The sequence below is a fragment of the Ostrinia nubilalis genome, chromosome 1 (assembly GCF_963855985.1).
Source record: "Ostrinia nubilalis chromosome 1, ilOstNubi1.1, whole genome shotgun sequence".
NCBI classification, from domain to species: domain Eukaryota; kingdom Metazoa; phylum Arthropoda; class Insecta; order Lepidoptera; family Crambidae; genus Ostrinia; species Ostrinia nubilalis.
Window position 1 is genome coordinate 11,373,861 of NC_087088.1, and position 2,747 is coordinate 11,376,607.

The window sequence follows — 2,747 nt, forward strand, 5'->3', positions numbered from 1 at the left end:
GGCAACAACAAGGTCTACTGAGTACCTTTAGTCTACTAAAGGCATGAAATAGATTAATTTCACTAAAAATTAAAACCAACTCCAAAACTAATCACCAAAGGGTAGGCTGCCACCGACTCCGAAAATGGCTAATTTTGTAATCAGTATCCAAATTTTTTAATAAGCTCTATAGAACAATTCAATACCTCTACTTTATCTTAATTTTTTTTAATGTGACAGCAGGCAAACGAGCAAACGGATCACCTGTTGGTAAATAATGACCGTCGCCCATTTTGTTATTTTAATTATTTTTCATTGTGTTTCATTTTCGCGAAGAAACATATTGAAAATCTAATTCTAATAAGTATGAAAAATATAAATTGTTTTCTTCACGTAAATCGATTAAGTTACAGATTCTGACTAGCTCCTAATTTGGATACTGATTGCAAAGGCCTAGTAAATAAATAACGTAATAATTTTTCTACTTGTATTTATCTAGTGCAGTTGTTTTGGAGTCAATTATAGTTTTTTTACACTAATAGATTCTATTCAGGTAGAAAATAGCGTCTGAGCGCGTCATAATTCAATTGTATCGTCTGACTGCACGTACTCTATGAACAATTCTGACATAAAATCTATTGTCGAACAAAAGCTGGGTTGCACCATCTTACTTCAACTTTGACAAGCGTCAAAAGTCTGTCTAACTCCATACAAAAAACACCGGTTATCGCCAAAGCTACGGTCAAAGTTAGGTCACGTCAGGTGGTGCAACTCAGCCAAAGAAAAAATTCATTTTGATCGCTAATGTCAGTTTGCAGCGAGTGACACAACCTCCCCGTCTGAAGGCCAGCGGCCGACTGCCCACAGATTAGAGAGTATGTCTAAAGACAGATAGGAAACGGCCCTAGTATTGGTTGAACGATAAACAAACTGGTACCGAGCTAGATTGTCCAGTAGGTGGCGCTGAATACAATATGGCGTCTGCCACCCACAGATTAAATATACCTGTCATACTTTTTTATTATCCGTTCCTTTTCATGTATTGCGGTTAAAAATAAAACTATTGAAGTATCAAATGAAACTTTATTGATGAAATATAACATGAAATATTTTTTTTACGAAAATCAATAAGCATTAAAACTATTGGATTTTAAAAGATTACAGTTACTATTATGATTACAGTACATTGTTTTAGTTTTTACATAATGTACTCACGGCTTGACATTTGTATGTAACTCATACAAAATAAGTTGCGTTATGACTTATAGTAAAATAGTTTAATGTTCTCCATAAATTCACACGTTCACTCTCACTTTGGTTCTGTCCAATCCAATAGCCACTGTACAGGTCAGATCTACACGTTTCTCACCACCTGTAAAATATATGAAATATTTGTAAATTTAGAGCAAAAAGATGCACATGTCACCGTAAGACTGTAATCTCCTACATCATCTACATTCTACACTAATATTATAAAGAGTACAGCAGATAAACAAGTGATCTGTCTTATCTACCATACCTACCTACTGTCTGTTTTATTTCTAGATTTGCACTACTTTGTTAAATAAAATTAATTTACCTTGTCAAATGTGTACTTGTCAATCAATTACATGTACATTCACAGAATCTGGATTCCACCAATCTGTAATTAAATAATTAACTTTTAGGTCTTTCTATTTGATCCTAGTCGAAAAGCGTCACAGGATAGGGTTAGAATCATTTTGAGGGTGTTTTAAATTTTAAAGGTACTTACCAAATGTTCTTATCAACAGAAGTTGTTTTAATTGTTATCTGGGTAATTCATCCAATACAAATCTTCCTAATTTAATGCATTTATGTCATGGCATAACCTGCAAATGAAATGAGTTCATCGTTTGTAATCAAGCATTCTTGGTCTGGTTTTATTGCTTATAGGTTTCTTCTAAACTTATTTGAATAGGAAGTAAAGGTTGGTTCATCTGGATTTTAAGTACCAGTTGACAATAATGAGCAGCACCGGTGATTCCATAGCAAGCACTTTTATTGTAATTGCAGCTTATCACCTTATAAGTTCGAAGTTCGATATTAACCTGAAACAAATAGGTACTTAGATTCACTGTATAAAACACGTATCATTCACTGTGTCCTGCAATCTATGCCTGCTATGTACTTACGTGTATTGTATTTTGGGTCCAAACTCCAAAGTATGTTGTTACTCCATGAAACGATCCATATTTAGTTTCCATTGATTTAAATGGAGTTATGAATGATATTGTAATGAAGATTTAATCCTTTGTGTGGTTCAATACTTGATAAAACATGATGTTGCTGCAAGCTGCAATAACCTTTCTCGAGTGGATATCTTACTTGAGAGAAATTTCTTCTTAAACAAACATCAATCCAACAGGCAATCCATGCACATGTAGTTCTTATTAATAATGATTGAGAAATTATTGATTTTAATTAGATAAAATTTGTTTAAAGAAAAACACGTTTTTTCGATGAAAATTTTTGACGTTTATTTTTTTAATAATGTCACAGTTGTAGACTTGAGACGGAACTAAAGTGATTAAAGTGAAAATTACGACTTTGAAATAATATACTTTTAAATAATCATTTCATTTATAGAATGCAAATAGATTCAATAAAATAATTTATAAATAAAAGTTGAAGTTGTAATTCGAAAATGTTTACTAACTTGATTCCAAACACGCAAAAGACCATTGTCGCATACAAAGGACAACTATAAAAAAAGTCACTTCCTCTCGGAACTGTCAAAAAAATTCACT

The 2,747-nt window shown here is 32.5% G+C and overlaps 1 long non-coding RNA gene across 4 annotated transcripts; it reads right to left on the reverse strand.

Moving 5' to 3' along the window:
* Positions 1-1,106: 1,106 nt before the first annotated feature.
* Positions 1,107-2,473, reverse strand: LOC135075813 (uncharacterized). 4 transcript variants are annotated; one of them, XR_010258119.1, is made up of 5 exons: positions 2,133-2,473; positions 1,907-2,048; positions 1,733-1,829; positions 1,559-1,621; positions 1,107-1,351 (listed from the first exon to the last, which is right to left on the reverse strand). It is a non-coding gene; the product is annotated as an uncharacterized LOC135075813 (long non-coding RNA). The 4 variants fall into 4 exon arrangements; XR_010258117.1 differs by having other exon boundaries at positions 1,109-1,351; positions 1,953-2,048; XR_010258121.1 differs by having other exon boundaries at positions 1,110-1,351; positions 1,976-2,048.
* Positions 2,474-2,747: the final 274 nt, after the last annotated feature.